Raw genomic sequence first — 19,260 nt, forward strand, 5'->3', positions numbered from 1 at the left:
TTGTCCACTCTTAAATTTTTCATCCACTCCAACCTCAGAAGCACATGATTAAAAGACTCTTTCAGACCATTAGCTCAAGGCCAAACATTATTTAATTCACTTCTCAGTAGTTTACTCAGAGTGAACTGCACTCCAATGATGGAGCATTCATTTGATTTGGCATTATAGCAGACACCCCGCCACTGTTTTGGTAAACAACTGAGGGATAGGGCTGAAGAAATGTAACCACTCTCTAATTCATAGACAGAGTTCTGGATGCAAGGACTGACCATCATTGAAATATATTTTTAATCATGTTTTGAGGCTATACAGTGTTTGTTCACATTTACATTGTTTTACCCAATGTTTATAAACAATCTTATATTTTGGGTTCTGATGGAGGACGACAGTTGAACTAAGCTCATGAGGCATTTACAAGTTATATTTTTCAAGAATCCGTGAGTATACACCATTCATTTAAAAGTCTAAAAATGGATGTTGCAACCTCACAGATTGCAGCTTTAAAGGTTTGACGTTTGGAATGCCTTTCTCTCAATGTAGACCCTGAATAATTGGGGTGCAGAAGGCATTTGGGTAAGCAGCCCTGGCATGCCTCACTCTAAAAGTTCAGACATCACAGGACACTTACAAAGTTTATCACAAAGCAATCTCTTTTCAACTTTATCCCTCTCTCTGGTTCACCCACATTCTGAGCCTCTTCATTGCACTTAAGTTTGAGCCATAATGATTACATTGATTACATGTTTTTTTTGTGCCACCAAGTGATTCAGATATCATGTGCTGAGAAAATACAGCCAGACAAGAACATAAGTGATTGTTAGACCGCTACGCGCACAATAACTCCATTCGGACATTTTATTGACAATCATTGAATATCAAAAAGCCCATGCAGTTTTCAGTCACCAACTCGTGTTTTTTGTCTCCTTCTCTCAATAATGTTTTTATTGCAATCTCAAGAAATCAGTTACATACCACCAAACTCACTCATTAAACGATAGAAATAGCAACACACAGTAGGGATTTTTTTTAAATCACAAAAATCTAGTAAATTTCAAAACCGGGATAATTCATATTTGTCCTGGGAAGTGCCCATTTAACGCGTTTAAAACCAAGATATGGTCACTATGCCAGGGTTGTCCCCAAACAAGAGGTGCAACTATGTCAGGGGTAGGCAAACCTGTTCCTGCAGGATTCATTCTAACTAGGCACCACACCTGACCAACTGAGKTAATTTATCAGTTCAGTGATTGCCTAAATTCAATACACCTGGTCTTCCAGGTCAGTTAAACGAAAAATATGAAGTGCCTGCGGCTCTCCAGGACCAGGGTTGCCTACCCCAGCACTATGTAAAGATTTCAGAGTAAATTAAACTGATATTTACTAATTATAGAGTAACTACAGTACCTGTATCTTTGATCGCCTGTGCATGTCAGTAGTAGGCCATCTCCTCGAGTGTGCTCAGGACACAAAGAGCACATTCTGAATATAGCGTTGTCGAATCATTCTAACTTTGTGATGGCAGTCAAACAAAAGTCAAGTGACCAAAGTTGATATCTTGCTACAGATGTTCGATTTGAATTTGATKACTCTTTTTTGTTGCTGAGAATGTTCCTGCACAGCAGGAAATTAAAACTTGTAGTGTATTTGAGTTTTAKAAAGGCTTCTAAAATGTGTAATTTCCAGACTTGATTTGCCCTAACAAAAAAGGTATCAACACCTACCAACAAAAATGGACATTAGCATAATTATAATCCACATAATTATTCACATTTCCTGTTGCTGCAGAATCATTTTCCAGCTGTAGCCATCTGGCTCAAATTAAGATTCTACATCTGTAGATAACCTCCAACGAATGACAGAATGTCTCCTATATTTGGCAAAATCAAGTTGATGATTATACAGATAGCAGATCATCTCAGGAATAATGGAGATAACATCGAGGAGATCAGGAGTATAAATAGTTTAAATATCAAGGTACTGTATTTTAACGGGGACCAACTCTGTTAAAGAAAATATCCATATCTACTCTCATACCGTTTCTTGATCACACATTCTCTACCGAAGCTGTCATATGGGCAGCAAGTAGGCTACGAGAAATGTTATAGGCCTAGAGGTATTTTGACATGCATAGGGGAGAGACAAGCTTTAATAATGCAACCTATGGATGGATTACAGAAGTTAAGAATTTGCATGCAAGACAGGAGTCAGGATTTTGGGTTTCAGTTGGATTGGGACTGGACAGGAAAATAGCCTAGGATCTAGGACAGAATAAGATAGAACTTTCTCTCATGCCTCTGAATTGTTAAGAGACTTTTTCTGTAAGCATGTTTCCATCCACAGTTTTTATGCAAGTAAATTCATACCGTATAATGAAAAAAATCATGARAGCTGCAATGGAAACAGAAAGTTTCAGTAAAATGTTATACATATGGATTGATTATTTGTTCATTCGACATGGTGGGATTTTTTTGTGTTTGTAAAATTAATTATGTGAGAAATGGGCGTGGAAACYCCTTTATGCACAAATATTTATATAACAACTGATGATCAATGGGCCCTAKCGCGGTTGCTAATTCGACCACTCTTACTATAAGTTTAGATAGCTGGCCGCTAGACACTTACCAATCTAAAACATTTTAGCTGACACGGGCTAATTGAGTGACTGCTGATTCACAACCAAATTTCAAAAATGCACCTTGTGTACTCTATTATTCTAATGTTCAACATTAAGTTGAGAACCCGACTGAGTTCCTAAAAAAAATGACTGAGTTCCTAAGTGCATTCGGAAAATATTTAGACCCCTTGACTTTTTCCAKATTTTGTTACGTTACATCCTTAGTTTAACATGGATTAAATCGTTTTTCCCCTCATCAATCTACATACCATACCCCACAATGAKAAAGCGAAAAATCGTTTTTTAGAAATGTTTGCAAATTTATTTAAAACAATTATAATAATATCAGAATTACATAAGAATTCAGACCCTTTACTCAYTACTTTGTTGAAGCACCTTTGGCAGTGATTACAGCCTCGAGTCTTCTTGGGTATGATGCTACATGCTTGGCACACCTGTATTTGGGGAGGTTCTCCCATTCTTCTATTCAGATCCTCTCAAGCTCTGTCAGGTTGGATGGGGAGRATTGCTGCAGAGCTATTTTTAGGTTTCTCCAGAGATGTTCGATCAGGTTCAAGTCCTTCACCCAAGTCGGAGGTCCTGAGCACTCTGGAACAGGTTTTCATCAAGGAACTCTGTACTCTGCTCCGTTAATCTTTGTCTCGATCCTGACTGGTCTCCCAGTCCCTGCCGCTGAAAAACATTCCCACAACATGATTCTGCCACTACCATGCTTCACCGTAGGGATGGTGCCAGTTATCCTCCAGACGTGAAGCTAGGCATTCAGGCCAAATAGTTCAATATTGGTTTCATCAGACCAGAGAATCTTGTTTCTCATGGTCTGAGAGTCTTTAGATGCCTTTTGGAAAATTCCAAGCGGGCTGTCATATGCCTTTTACTGAGGAGAGGCTTCCATCTGGCCACTCTACCATAGAGGTCTGATTGGTGGAGTGCTGCAGAGATGGTTGTCCTTCTGGAAGGGTCTCCTGTCTCCACAGCGGAACTCTAGAGCTCTGTCAGAGTGACTATCGAGTTCTTGGCCACCTCCCTAACCAAGGCCCTTCTCCCCCAATTGCTCAGTTTGGCCGGGCGACCAGATCTAGGAAGTGTCTTGGTGGTTCCAAACTTCTTCCATGTAAGAATAATGGAGGCCTATGTGTTCATGGGGACCTTCAATGCTGCATAAATATTTTGGTACCCTTCCCCAGATCTGTGCCTAGGCACAATCCTGTCAGAGCTCTACGGACAATTCCTTCGACCTTGGTTTTTGCTCTGACATGCACTGTCAACTGTGGGACCCTATATAGACACGTGTGTGCCTTTCCAAATCATGTCCAATCAATAGCATTTACCACAGCTGGACTCTAATTAAGTTGTAGAAACATCTCAAGGATGATCAGTGGAAACAGGATGCACCTGAGCTCAATTTCGAGTCTCATAGCAAAGGGTCTGAATACTTATGTAAATAAGGTATCTGTTTTTTATTTTTTATTACATTTTCAATAATGTCAACAACAAAAAATACACTTTGTCATTATGGGGTGTTGTGTGTAGATTGATGAGAAAAAAACATTAATCTGATCAATTTTAGAATAAGGCTGTAACGTAACACAGTTTTGAAAAAGTGAAGGGGTCTGAATACTTTCCGAATGCACTCTATATATAATTTTTTGTTGTGCAATATTGATCCACAGGCCTACAAAAGTAGGGACCAGTTGCCCATCCCTGATGTAGGCTAAACATGCGCTACTGATGTAGGCTATACAAGCTGTTGGCTACTATATAATGCAACAAAAAAAATTGTGAGAAAACCATCAGTGGATTTGAAAATATGATGGAAACCAATTTAACTAGTACTTTTTATTTGGTACATGGGAACTTTACCGCAAAATGTTGTTTTATGTGCACTACATCATCATGCACAGCTTTTAATCTGCAACAATTAAATTACGGAAACACAACTCTGGTTGGAACATTTGCAAATAGTTTTTATGCAGATTTTTGAATATTCYCATGAAAATCTGTTAGATGGAAACCATCAATTGGATGGAAACCTAGCGAATGACGGCTCGAATAGGTACATACTACTATAGTTTAAAGGCCTACTGTAGGGGTTTCCTGTAGGGTTTAATAACTGAATTTGAGTCGCGTGTGCAGTCCGGCTGTGTCAATTATGCATGCGCTTTGAATTTATTGTGACCTTGTGTGAAGTAAATATGCTAGGCTAAAAGCTTCCATGTGACAACCTGTTTGGATAATMTGCTATTTTAGGGCCTGCATTGGTGCCGACATTGGGGGGAAAATATGATTTCCCAGGTCTTGACATTACATTTTTGGGGGGGAAACACACAGGTGCAGTGGTGTTTCCACCAAAATGATTTGTTGCATACAAAAATCTGTGCGAGATGACATAGTTTCCATCCTGTATTTGTCACAAAAACTGTTCCATTAAATAGCAAAGGTACCTACTCTGGTCTTGGCATGGGCAGTCTAACCAACAGCTGGCAGGACACAGTGTGGGTAGGCTAGAATACACGATGAGATTATTATTATTATTATTATGGAGCGTGAATATATTTTTTGTGTCAAAAGGCAGTCAAGCTTTGATCATCATGTCACCATAATAAGACACTCGATATTTATTGGAAAGGAGCATCAAGATTACCGTGCACTTTCACAAACCAGTGCTATTCATCATAATTTATTTCATCTGTAGCCTATTAAACTGCATGGTTTCCCGAGTCATAGTGGGAGGACCACACACCATGTCATCGTGTGACTCCAAGTTTACTTCGATATGATGGTTGTTATATCAATATTTGCACATAGAAGTGTTTCCATTGCCTTTTCTTGCATAACACAACACGATCCCACCGGGCTCCCGCGTTGTGCAGCTGTCTAAGGCACTGCATCTCGGTGCCAGGGGTGTCACTACAAACACCCTGGTTCGAATCCAGGCTGTATCACAACCGGCCGTGATTGGGAGTCTCATAGGGACTCATAGGCAACTCATAGCCACTACTTGGGATCTGATTTGGTCATTTGGTAAAATTCAATATAATCGCGAGTGCAACATGGCTTGTTATTGTCAACGACTACTAAAAAACAACAAATGATCTCTGGGTAAAAGTTAGGGTAAGAGCTTGGTTCATGCTTAGCCTACATGATAACATTGGGGATAGGATTTTGACTGTAGTCCAAGGCATTTACTTCAACTGCAGTCAAGACAAGTCAAGAAGGGTTTTAGATACAGTATATTTGGGCTACATGGAAAAGGAATGAGCCAAATCTATTCAGAATTCTCTGTGCTTCCATGATGTGCATGGTTCCACCTTTGGCACTGTCCTCCTACATGATGTTACTTTAGCTTATCTATCTGTGAAGGGCGTCTACAGTCCTGAGCCAATCAGAACATAGCATGGCCAGAACCAGAGAACCTGGACATCACAAAGACACAGTTATCTAATGTACTGTATATAATGCCCAGCCAGGCTGCTCCCATTATCAGAGGTTACAAATGACATGTAGTTAAATGGACACATAGAGTTGACCTTGCCTACCTTCATTAGCCTTAGCAATCATGGCGAAAACAAGATCAAAATGCCTCAACCTCAGAGTCAAGCACATGTGAAATCTTTGTGGCACAAATCAGTGGTACAATAGAACAATGCAGACGCGTGTGTCCACCAGTAAATTATCACGGGGGTTCTAGACTGTGCACACACTTAGAAAAGAGGTCTCCTCAATGGTTCTTTGGTAAGGGTGATGGGTCTACAGTATGTGGAACCATAATTACTCAAGGAACCCTTTGAGCCCTTCAATGGTTCTTTTCAGTTCAGAAAATGGTTCTTTAATCTTTTAGTGATAATTAAAATGTATAGGCAAATATTTTGAGGGATGTTTTCCGCACAGCTCTTTTTGTGCAACCGTGAGTATCATTCCAGTTTATTTCACCTGTTGTGTTATATCATTACATATTAAACAGGACTATGGCCAGTAACAGGGTCTTGTGAAAGTCTCATGTATAAGGCCTTGCGTCAATTGAAAAATCTTGACTAAACCAGTGGTTCTCAAGTCTCTCCTCAGGGACCCCAGCCATTCCGGATCTATCACACCTGATTCAACTTGTGAATTAGCACAATAATAACACCTAAGAAATGTAGGGTATTTGTAGAAKCTTTGCAATTTAGAAAAGGTCCTTTATAGAACCATTCTCCATAAAGGTTCTCAGGGCTATACACATAGATGTTATTGTCTAAATAGTATAGGGGCTCTTTGGCTTTGTAACCATAGTGGAACCCTTTTTGGTGCTATATAAAACCCTTTTTTGACGGTTCAATAAAGAACCATGCTCATAAGGTTCTAAATGGAACTATAAAGAACCGTTTCCTAAAGTTGAGTAAAGAACCAAATCACCCTTGGCCTACAAAAGCCGCGCCCCCGCAGAAATCTAATCTAATCTAACATAATAAAACAATCCCCATGAAAATATGACGGTTTAAGCTAGAGATATGTGTTATTTTGCATGGGCTGCGTCTCAATACACTGCATCCGCCGATATCGCCCTTCCCCATATGCAGTGAAAGGTGGCAGCGCTAGAGCCGTGTTTGTCAGATAATGAGACATCCCAAAAATCGGTCTTCTTGCCTAAAAGTCTGTAGCGTCTGATCAGTTTGGCCTATAAACTATTATGACCACTCTATGGAAAGCTGAGACTCTCACGAACACAACTGTCTTCTCAGTTTTGCTAGGACGCCCCGAAGCCTCACAAGACTCATCGGAAGGTCCCAAGTATCAGTTAAAAGAAATTATGGAAGTATATATGGAGATAGTTTAGTTCCTACAATAAGGGGATAAAAATATGTTAAAAAATATTTTTTTCTTGTATCTCTCAGATAGTTTTCATCTATATTCTTCGTAGTTGTCTATCACCACAAACTGATAATGGCACTAAGACCCCACTCAATGAGCTGTACATATAAGGCCATAAGCAAACAAGAAAATGCTCATGCAGAGGCGGCGCTCCTAGTGGCTGGGAACTTTATTGCAGGGATACTTAAATCCATTTGACCTAATTTCTACCAGCATGTTACATGTGCAACCAAAGGAAAAAAAACTCTAGACCATCTTTACTCCACACTCAAAGAGCTCTCCTTCGCCCTCCATTTGGCAAATCTGACCATAATTCTATCCTCCTGATTCCTGCTTACAAGCAAAAACTAAAGCAGGAAGTACCAGTGACTCGTTCAATACTAAAGTGGTGAGATGACGCAGATGTTAAGCTAAAGGACTGTTTTGCGAGCACAGACTGGAATATGTTCCGGGATTCATCCGATGGCWTTGAGGAGTATACCCCATCAGTCACTGGCTTCATCAATAAGTGCATCGATGATGTCATCCCCACAGTAACCGTACGCACATACCCCAACTGGAAYCCATGGATTACAGGCAACATCCACAGTGAGCTAAAGGGTAGAGCTGCCGCTTTCAAGGAGCATGACTCTAATCCGTACGCTTATAAGAAATCCTGCTATGCCCTCTGACGAAACCATCAAACATGCAAATACAGGACTAAGATTGAATCCCACTACACCGGCTCTGACSCTCGTCGGATGTGGCACAGCTTGAAATCTATTACGCACTACAAAGGAAACCCCAGACGCAAGCTTCCCAGTACACGAGCCTACCAGATGAGCTAAATTACTTCTATGTGCGCATCGAGGCAAGCAACACTGAATTATGCATGAGAGCACCAGCTGTTCCGGACGACTGTGTGATCACGCTCTCCATAGCCGATGTGGGTAAACATGTTAGCATTCACAAGGCCGCAGGGCCAGACGGATTACCAGGACGTGTACTCCGAGCATGCGCTGTCCAACTAGCAAGTGTCTTCACTGACATTTTCAACCTGTCCCTGACTGAGTCTGCAATACCAACATGTTTCAAGCAGACCACCATAGTCTATGTGCCCAAGAACACCAAGGTAAACTGCCTAAATGATTACCGACACGTAGCATTCACGCCTGTAGCCATGAAGTGCTTTGAAAGGCTGGTCATGGCTGACATCAACACCATCATCCGAGAAACCCTAGATCCACTCCTATTTGCATACCGCCCCAACAGGTCCACAGATTACGCATTTCTATTGCAGTCCACACTGCCCTTTCCCATCTGGACAAAAGGAACACCTACATGAGAATGCCTTTAATTGACTACAGCTCAGCGTTCAACACCATAGTGCCCTCAAAACTCATCCCTAAGCTGGGACTAAACACCTCCCTCTGCAACTGGATTCTGGACTTCCTGACAGGCTGCCCGGCTGCCAGGCTTACCAGGTGGTAAGGGTAGGTAACAACACATCTGCCACGCTCCTGATCCTCAACAAGTGGGTCCCTCAGGGGTGCATGCTTAGTCCCCTCCTGTACTCCCTGTTCACCCACGACTGGAAAAGGAGGGCTGAGCACGCCCCCATCAACGGGGCTGTAGAGGAGCAGGTTGAGAGTTACAAGTTCCTTGGTGTCCACATCACCAACAAACTATCATGATCCAAACACACCAAGACAGTTGTGAAGAGGGCACAACAATGCCTATTCCGCCTTAGGAGACAGAAAAGATTTGACATGGGTCCTCAGATCCTCAAAAAGTTCTACAGCTGCACCAAAGAGAGCATCCTGACTGGTTTTATCACCGCTTGGTATGGCAACTGCTCGGCCTCCGACCGCAAGGCGCTACAGAGGGTAGTGCGTACAGCCCAGTACATCACTGGGGCCAAGCTCCTGCCATCTAGGACCTCTGTACCAGCCGGTGTCAGAGGAAGGTCCCAAAAATGGCCAGACTCCAGCTACCGTAGTCATAGACTGTTCTCTCTGCTACCACATGGCAAGCTGTACCGGAGCACTAAGTCTAGGTCCAAGAGGCTTGATTACAGCTTCTACCCCCAAGCCATAAGACTGCTTAACAGCTAATAAAATGGCTACCCGGACTATTTGCATTGACCCCCTCCCCCCTAGTTTTACTCTGCTGCTACTTGCTGCATAATCACTTTATCCCCGCACATTGACTCGGTACCGGTACCCCCTGTATATAGCCTTATTATTGTTATTGCTATTAACCTTTCTGAATCTGAAAGGTTCTTTGTACTCTAGATCCTTTTCAAGAACCATACAGGTGTCATGAGTCTCTCTCCTTTGTGAGAATCAAAAGGACCCATCAGCTAGGCAAATGTTTGAGGATAGACAGACGGAATATCCTTTGTTACACAGAGAGACGTTTCTGCCAAACCTCCAACATCCAAAAGTGGAAAATGAAACAATATTTCTAACATAAAGAATGTGGGAAATGGCCGGTGGGGATTTAAAGAACAATCCTGTCAAAGTGTTTATTGTTTTGTGATTTCATTAAGGATGGTATAATTAAATAACTGTATCTCTGAGGATGTACACATTCTAGTTGTCAGGTTTTTCATATAAGTATGACAATGTAGTATGACAATGACAATGTATGACAATGTTTTTGAAAAGATAGAACTGTGATTTCAGCCTTATAAATGAGATAGGCTTTTCATATAAACCTGGGCCCAGTCAGTAACCACACCCACGTGAGCACAGACATTGTGTTGGTGTGTTGAAATGCCCCGAAGACCAGAGTGCTTAAAAGGACTTGCTAACGAAATTTACATTAGACCAAAATATGCCGGGTTGCTGCCGGCGTGTAAAGTGATCCTAGCTGTACCCTGAATAATCAACCATTGAGACCAGAGAACGTGCGGCTGTGGTCCACACATTGAAATGTTGAGAAACGTTGTATTCTCACGAACAATCCAGAACAAAAGAAGCCTACAACTAAGAAGGACATTGTGACCTCTGGTGGACAACCAGAGTCTTACATTGAACCACTTCACATAGACGGATCGAGTGGTTTCAACAGATGGCCAACAGACAACAGAGAAAGCATCTTTGTGTAAATATATATTGCATTTCTAATCCGAAGTGGTTGTTAAGGTGCTAAGTATTCTGGTTACGGTGAACGTAGTTTCCAAATGAATGTACGATAAATTGACTCTCTTTGTCTCTCCCTCTACTTACATACCCCTCACCTTCCATTGCGTAACCAAACGGTCATCAAATCAAATCAAATTGATTTATAAAGCCCTTCTTACATCAGCTGATATCTCAAAGTGCTGTACAGAAACCCAGCCTAAAACCCCAAACAGCAAGCAATGCAGGTGTAGAAGCACGGTGGCTAGGATAACTCCCTAGAAAGGCCAAAACCTAGGAAGAAGCCTAGAGAGGAACCAGGCAATGAGGGGTGGCCAGTCTTCTTCTGGCTGTGCCAGGTGGAGATTATAAAACAGAACATGGCCAAGATGTTCAAATGTTCATAGATGACCAGCAGGGTCAAATAATAATAATCACAGTGGTTGTCGAGGGTGCAACAGGTCAGCACCTCAGGAGTAAATGTCAGTTGGCTTTTCATAGCCGATCATTCAGAGTATCTCTACTGCTCCTGCTGTCTCTAGAGAGTTGAAAACAGCGGTCTGGGACAGGTAGCACGTCCGGTGACAGGTCAGGGTTCCATAGCCGCAGGCAGAACAGTTGAAACTGGAGCAGCAGCACGGCCAGGGGACTGGGGACAGCAAGGAGTCATCAGGCCAGTAGTCCTGAGGCATGGTCCTAGGGCGCAGATCCTACGAGAGAGAGAAAGAAAGAATTAAGAAGAGCATACTTAAATTCACACAGACACCGGATAAGACAGGAGAAATACTCCAGATATAACAGACTACCCTAGCCCCCCGACACATAAAACTACTGCAGCATAAATACTGGAGGCTGAGACAGGAGGGGTCGGGAAAACCACTGTGGCCCCGTCCGCCGATACTCCCGGACAGGGCCAAACAGGCAGGATTTAACCCCACCCACTTTGCCAAAGCACAGCCCCCACACCACTAGAGGGATATCTTCAACCACCAACTTACCATCCTGAGACAAGGCCGAGTATAGCCCACAAAGATCTCCGCCATGGCACAACCCAAGGGGGGCACCAACCCAGACAGGAAGATCACTCAAGTGACGCACCCCTCCTAGGGACGGCATGGAAGAGCACCAGTAAGCCAGTGACTCAGCCCCTGTAATAGGGTTAGAGGCAAAGACTCCCAGTGGAGAGAGGCAGAGACAGCAAGGGCGGTTCGTTGCTACAGTGATTTTCCGTTCACCTTCACACTCCTTGGCCAGACTACATTCAATCGTAGGACCTACTGAAGAGATGAGTATTCAATAAAGACTGAAAGGTTGAGACCGAGTCTGCGTCTCTCACATGGGTAGGCAGACCATTCCATAAAAATGGAGCTCTATAGGAGAAAGCCCCGCCTCCAGCTGTTTGCTTAGAAATTCTAGAGACAATTAGGAGGCCTGCGTCTTGTGACCGTAGCGTACGTGTAGGTATGTACGGCAGGACCAACTCGGAAAGATAGGTAGGAGCAAGCCCATGTAATGCTTTGTAGGTTAGCAGTAAAACCTTGAAATCAGCCATTGCCTTAACAGGAAGCCAGTGTAGAGAGGCTAGCACTGGAGTAATATGATCAAGTTTGTTGGTTCTAGTCAAGATTCTAGCAGCCGTGTTTAGCACTAACTGAAGTTTATTTAGTGCTTTATCCGGGTAGCCGGAAAGTAGAGCATTGCAGTAGTCTAACCTAGAAGTGACAAAAGCATGGATTCATTTTTCTGCATCATTTTTGGACAGAAAGTTTCTGATTTTTGCAATGTTACATAGATGGAAAAAAGCTGTCCTTGAAACAGTCTTGATATGTTRGTCAAAAGAGAGATCATTGTCCAGAGTAACGCCGAGGTCCTTCACAATTTTATTTGAGACGACTGTACAACCATCAAGATTAATTGTCAGATTCAACAGAAGATATCTTTGTTTCTTGGGACCTAGAACAAGCATCTCTGTATTGTCCGACTTTAAAAGTAGAACATTTGCAGCCATCCACTTCCTTATGTCTGAAACACAAGCTTCCAGCGAGGGCAATTTTGGGGCTTCACCATGTCATGCTTTTGTTAGTCCAGTAGGGACCTGTTTTCATTGTATTATGTATGTAATCAATAACCTAGCGGTGTGTATTTACGTATTCTGTGTGATAATTTCGTTAGTTAGTAAATAAATAATTAAGGCAATTTGTGTATCGCTGGTTCATCACTTAGGTTAGGGTTCGTGCAAATATCCAAGGATTATGCAACATTCAGAATGAGACTGAGGAGGTAATAATGAATAATTTACTGTTATTGACGTAAGAGATATTTAGATAATCTTTAGAGTTTAAGTTGGGAGATAGTAACTCGGTAAACAACTCTTCCCGTGGTGCCCCAAATTCCTAATGAGTTAACCTCTAATTCCTCCCAAACCCGGATCCGGGAGCACCCCCCACAGTAAAAAAGCTGACTAGCATAGCCTAGCATAGCGTCACAAGTAAATACTAGCATCTAAATATCATTAAATCACAAGTCCAAGACACCAGATGAAAAAAAAAAGAGGCAGAAGATAGAGATTCACATCACTCACCAACTTACACATTTTCACAATGATCAGCGAACATTCTTGGTATTATACTTTACACTGAAAGACAGATGATCAGGAAACAATGCGGGTATTGCCGATATTAAGTTCTACACAAAATGAGTGTATCTCAGGCACAGTCCTAGGTATTGGGTATCATTTACAATGATAAGGGAACATCTGGTATTATAATTTACAAATGACTAGAGGACATCTGGATTAGGGTGGTTGTGGACTCACTAGTTTACCCGTAAACAGTATACTTCGCAAGACCCACGCCGAGAAGGCTCCGAACTTCACGAAAAACATTAGGGTTGACGCGAAGACAACCTTTCTGACCCCTAGGGACGGCATGGAAGAGCAACCAGTCAAGCCAGTGACTCAGCCCCCTGTAATAATAGTTGTTAGAGGCAAAAGACTCCCCAGTGAGAGAGAGGCAGAGACAAGCAAAAGGGCGGGTTCGTTGCTAACACGTGATTTTCCGGTTCACACTTCACAACTCGCTTGCCAAGACTAACATTCAATCGTAGGACCTACTGAAGGAGATGAGTACAATTAAAGACGAAAAGGTTGAAGACCGAGTTCCTGCGTCTCTCTCAACATGGGTCGACAGACCCATTCCCATAAAATGGAGCTCTACTAGAGAAAGCCCCAGCCTCAGCCTTGTTTGCTTAGAAATTCTAGAGACAATTAGGAGGCCTGCGCTTGTGACCGGTAGCGTACGTGTAGGTATGTATGGCAGTACCAAATCGGAAAGATTAGGTAGAGCAAGCCCATGTAATGCTTGTAGGCTTAGCAGTAAAACCTTGAAATCAGCCATTGCCTTAACAGGCAAGCCAGTGTAGAGGGCTAGCACTGGAGTAATATGATCAAGTTTGTTTTGGTTTATAGTCAAGATTCTAGGCAGCCGTGGTTTAGCACTAACGAAGTTTTATTTTAGTGCTTTAATCCGGGTAGCCGAAAGAGATATGGGGAATTGAGAAGAGAAGACTGACATCCCTGAGCGCAGCGTAGCAGTACAAGACATTGGGCTATGAGACGAGAGGATAAATGACCTGACAAATGAAGCACAATGCAGAAAGAGGAACATGGGTTTCGAAGAGATATATATTGATTATCCGCCCTTTCCTTAGCAATCATTTTTGGACGAAAAGCTTTCTGTTTTTTGCACATGTTTTAACCTAGGATCGAAATGACAAGACAAGAAAAAGAAGATCGTGTGCGCGTTGAGAAGATTATATTGACGCACAATGACACGAGACTCACACTAGAGAGGGTAATGTTGATAGAGATAATTGTGACCCAAATAGCAGCGAGAGAAGACAATTGCGGAACATTTTGAGAGGATATTTCGACACAAGTGCAAGTAACAGAAACAGACATTGGGGCCGAAAGGAAGACTTCTTCCACAATACTCCATGCAGTATGTCATGAAGAGACGAACCAATCTGAAGCGTGTGACATATTGGAGAGGAATATTAGACCCACTCCAATCACACAGGACACAGATTACAGAACATTTGGGCATATGAGTAACACAAACCCCCAGTGAAGATACTCTAATTAGCAAGTTGATCAAGTTGGGAACATCCTGGGTTGAGAGATATTGACCCATGTCAGAACCAGAACAAGACGACTTGATGCTTACGAAATGAGTTCATTGCTGCTCCCATGACAGCACGTAAAGTTAAAAAAGTGAAGACATTGGGGACATTTTAATGGAGCAAGTCACCCACATTGCCACTTCCTTAAATCAGACCCACATAGGGAACATCTGAGTCTAGAAGCTTAGGATATTCGCGAACGCATGCCAGAGCGAACTTCTTAATGAAGACAGCAGAACTGACTAATGCATTTGGGTTACTAACTCGCTGGTGCCTCACACTAATTGTCCATCACATACATGGCATAGCTTCTCTGTATGGCTGTCTTGAGTAACGGGACACCGCACATTTTTAAAAACCGTCGAGGACTCTGCGCGTAGTCTTTTCAAACTGCACCCCAGTCCGTCCAAATGACGTTTGAAAGTGGAATTAGTATCTTTCATTTGTATTATGTATGTTACAACCTAACTAAGATCACAAAGAGACAAAACACCGCCTTAAAGTAGAAAAGCACAACGTTGGTTGCGGTTACTGTGCCTAAATTATGGCACCTACAGTATTCTGTTGTGATAATCTTATACGTTAGCTTAACTTTTTGACCGAGAAACCCTTGTATGAGGAATATAATAATTAACCGCTGGCGAGGAGTTAATTAGATTAGGCGAGGTGCTACTAAACATTCGCATGGAGAGTATACTACGATGTCCAATAGGGATGTAAGCTGATGCGTTGTTTTTACATTTATTGCAAAGGGCTCTGAGCACAGTTCATTTGTCGTGTTGAGTCAGACTAGTGGAGATAGGTTTCGAAGTATCAATTTGGGCAGGGAATATATAATACAGTCCAGATCATGTTAATCACTATGAACTCTGAGAAGTAAGCCTGAGAGTAGGGAGGCAAAAGCGTGACTATAAAAACATGAAACCTGTAAGCACTAGTTATGTAATAGTAAAGTAAATAGTGAAATATGGTGACAGGTGACAGGGACTGAAACGGATCTGAAGCTGTAATTCAATGTTGATCATCTGTTAATACAACTCTCTGTGACGCTAAGAGATATGCTTTTATGATACCTAGAACTGTATCCAATCATCCTATCATTAAGCAGTTTGTGATAACAAAGCTTCTGTCGTGATGATTAATGATCATGCTATTAACTCATCATCCATTCGCGATCAATACTGTTTAAATCACACAAACATCTTCTCTCCTCTGGCTTTAGTGGAGTACCCCAAATTCCTAACTCATCATTCAATCATCACATCATTCTTGTCAATTACAACTCACCCGGCTCTATACCACTTCATCATCTACTCTATCCCACCAAACATCATCTCGTCATCACGGATCCAGTCGCTGGCGTTAGCTATAATACACCCCCCACAGCTCATTAAACATCAAATACATCAGTCCTGTTGTAAATCACTAAACTCTACTGTGCTTTATGATAGCCTTCATAGCATCATACATGCAAGTCATTCACCGATAAAATACATAACTCATACTGGCTATTATCGTAACCCTCACAGTCCATACTATCCTAATCATCAATTCATACATTTCTGTTAATTAAAACTACTCTATTCTCATTCTAATAATGATATCCCCACACACTCTCAATCATCATCATGATAATACAACACATCACATCTACAGCGCTTTATCAAATGTACGCATCAATTGTGAATATTTTATTCACCATCACGCCAATGCGAAGCTATTACTGTAAATTATGGGTTTTGTAAAATATTGTTTAAATCGAATTGGTGCGTTAGGAGGAGTTCTGGGTAAGGTGTCGGATCAGCGATGGCCGTTGGAATGGGGTAAGTATATTAGGATACGTAGCTAGTGTATAGGGTAGGAGTTCTCTTATTAAAGATCCGATGAGGGCGATGCGAGACTATCACGCAGATTGAGAGGCGCTGCTAAGAGGTAGAGTGGTAGCCACTGTGTAAGAATATCACATTAAGTATATATATCGTGCAGCGGAGGAAAGACTACCAGCGGGAGCAATGGTCGCTCATGTGGCTCATGAAGAGGACAGGCGCGGGGTGGCAGATAATAAGAACACCTAAGCCGTTTTCCCTTAAGTTGTGGATGTGTCTAAGCAGACGCATCCGAGCCCGAGTTTTTTTTACTCCACCAGTAGCCATCACTAATTCGACACAATAAAGATATAAATAGCACTAACCAAGAAACAACTTCATAAGATGACAGTCTGATAACATATTTATTGTATAGCATATGTTTTTTTAGAAAAATGTGCATATTTCAGGTATAAATCACAGTTCTACATTGCAGGTGCAATCTGAAATAGTGCCGAAGCTGCCAGAATAATTACAAGACCAACATCAAATACCTAATTACTCATCTTAAAACATTTCTGAAAAATACACAGCGTACAGCAAATGAAAGCCCAAACTCTTGTGATCCAGCCAATATGTCAGATTTTTTAAGTGTTTTACAGCGAAAACACAATATAGCATTATATATAGCTTAGCACAATAGCCAGAAACACAAGCAATTTACCAGCAGCACAGGTTAGCGATCGTACAAATACAGCAAAAGATATATAATTTTTACTAACCTTGATATACTTCGTCAGATGACAGTCCTGTAACATCATATTACACAATGCATATAGGTTTTGTTCGAAAATTGTGCATATTTAGCAGCACAAATCGTGGTTATACAATGTGATCAGTGGCAACAGTCATGCATTCTGGCCGGCGCCATCTTGGAAAGGCACCTAAGTTTACGATTATTTATCGATTAGATTGACTAAAAAATACAGGTTGGACAGCAAATGAAAGATGCATTAGTTATTAAGGCAACCGCTGAGTTAGATTTTTAAAATTAACGTTACTAGACATACAGTGTGCGTATGTCGGACAAATAATGGCGGACAAATCCGTTTACATTTTTCCACATAAATACGGAATAACATCATAAATAGCTCTTACTTTTGGACGAGCTTCCATCAGAATCTTGGGCAAGGTGTCCTTTGTCCAAAATAATCGTTGCTTGGTGTGTAAAACGTTGTCTTCACACTTCGGAATTAGCAGCTAACAATAGCTATGTGGCCACAACATGCCCAAATCCCCAAAACCAATACTAAGGAATTCCGAAAATAGCAATATACTCGCATAAACTGATAACTCGGTTTAAAATAACTTCGTTATGATGTTTCTAACACCTATACAATAATTAAATTACAGACGGATATAGCTAAGGCCGATACTGAGCGTTTCAAAATGCCATCCTGAGGTCTTGCTTTGCGCAATGACGAACGACAAAAAGAGAGTTCACTTCGTTCCTTGGCCTTTTATAAGCTCTGAGAACTACGTAGAAACTCCATTCCACTTCTCATTGGTTACTGACATCCAGGGAAGGCGGGTGCAGTTCATGTCGACCCATAGGATACATACAGAGCTTTAAACTGATCTGAGAACAGAGCCTTGTTTCAGACCTTCGCAGTTCCTGTCATGGATTTCGCTGCAGAAAGAGTTCTGGTTTCACCCACAGACATAATTCAAACGCGTTTTAGAAACTAGAGATTGTTTTCTATCCAATAGTAATAATAATATGCATATTGTACGAGCAAGAATTGAGTATGAGCAGTTTAATTTGGAGACGATATTTTCCAAAGTGGAAACAGCACCCCCTAGATTGGAAAAAGGTTAATTGTTACATTATTAATTTAATTGAGTAATAATTAAACGTAGTAGGTAATTATTCAATAAATTAGCGTCAGGTCATCACATTAATGATAGTCACATCACGACACAGGGTTTATTATTCTGGTCAGCCATTACATTGTTAAAATTCTATAGGTGTTAAAGTTCAATCAAGTGAGCTAACAGCCCGAGGAGTCCCTGAGAGAGAATTCAGAACCACTGACTGAGTATGTCAACAAGTACATTTTTTTTCATGTTGTGTAAATAGTTTGTCTTGACAGCTATCTTAATTTGTATTAATCATAGCCAAATTACCGACCGGCACGCTGGGCACCTGCCCAGTGGGCCCCCCATTGATTTATTTAATCACTCTCACGCATATCAACATGGCATTAGTCATGGCAAAAGAATAAAACAGCAGGAAATGATCCCCAACCCATGGCAAAATGTATGGAATTGCATTCAACAACAAAAAAGTTCTGTAAGGAAACTTATTGTTTACCTTGTGTTAATAAAATAATTTTTCTGTTAACAGATCGGCTGTACTTAGTTTTTAATCCCGGGGTGGGTTAATGTGAGTTAATGTGTAGCGGCTAATTGTATGTGTCTGTCAATCGACTGAGGTGAATGAAGTTACATACAATAATGTGATAATGGCTGGGGTAATTTTTGCTTGTTTTTGCTGTTCTCCAAATAGTATTTTAAAGTTTTTAAATTGTATAGAAAGCAGTAAATGTGCTTCAACTTTAATATAATTTATTTTTTCATGAAAATTGCCATAGATTTAAGTCAAATATTGTAACTAGCCACTCAG

Source organism: Salvelinus sp. IW2-2015, linkage group LG8 (genome assembly GCF_002910315.2).
Source record: "Salvelinus sp. IW2-2015 linkage group LG8, ASM291031v2, whole genome shotgun sequence".
In the NCBI taxonomy this organism is placed as follows: domain Eukaryota; kingdom Metazoa; phylum Chordata; class Actinopteri; order Salmoniformes; family Salmonidae; genus Salvelinus; species Salvelinus sp. IW2-2015.